General features: G+C 52.9%; 1 pseudogene; it reads left to right on the forward strand.

The window, feature by feature from the left end:
* The window catches only part of LOC104984328, a 3,457-nt pseudogene extending 3,092 nt beyond the window's left edge, over window positions 1–365 (forward strand).
* Window positions 366–848: the final 483 nt, after the last annotated feature.

Below are 848 nucleotides of genomic sequence, written 5' to 3' on the forward strand. Positions count from 1 at the left end.
CTTCAGATGTCAGGGGAAGGGCTAAGTTGGGTTGACTCACTGAAGCTCACAACCTCTTTGCTCCTAGGTGTGTTCACAAAACCCTCCATCTCAGCCCACCCAGGGCCCCTTGTGCAGGGGGAGAGAATGTGACCCTCCGCTGTCACTCACTTGTGTTGTTTGACAAGTTTATCCTGCACCAAGAAAACAGCACAAGGCTATTCCAGAGATGTGGAGAGATGCTCACTGGTGGGATGTCCCAGCTGACTTCGTCATTGGCCCCATGACTTTGGCAAGTGCAGGCACCTACAGATGCTACAGCTCTCTCAGACTCTCCCCCTATGAGTGGTCAGCCCCCAGCGACCCTGTGGACATCGTCATAACAGGTGAGTGTGGCCATACGTCCCTTCTGCTCTCTGTGTCACAGAAGGTCTGGTGTTCAGTCCAGCATCAGTACTGGGAGAGAATGACAGGCATGCAGAGATGCACACAACTCGGGAGAGGGAACAAACCAGAGAGAGGAGGTGTGAACACAGAAGGGAAAAGAGAACAGAGTCCCTGCCGTGTACTAAGGAGAAGACACAGCCGGTGACAGAGTGAAGGAGCAAGAACATGAAAGAATGACCAATGGAGAAAAATGTACCAGAGCAGGAACCTGGGCAATTCCCTGCTCAGGCAGCCAACGATGGTTGGTTAAGGGCTTGGTTTCCTGCTTTCATGTCATAATTCTCTTCCTCTGTCAGCAGCACACTGTGGTATCACACGCCCTTGCTGTCCAGCCCCTGGGTGATTGAGATGAAGGTTGACACCCTGACGTTGCTCAGCCTCAGGGTTTAACGCGTCCTTCTGCACAAAGAGGCGGGGGGAGT

This window comes from Bison bison, unplaced genomic scaffold, assembly GCF_000754665.1.
Source record: "Bison bison bison isolate TAMUID 2011002044 unplaced genomic scaffold, Bison_UMD1.0 scf7180017863980, whole genome shotgun sequence".
Lineage (NCBI taxonomy): Eukaryota > Metazoa > Chordata > Mammalia > Artiodactyla > Bovidae > Bison > Bison bison.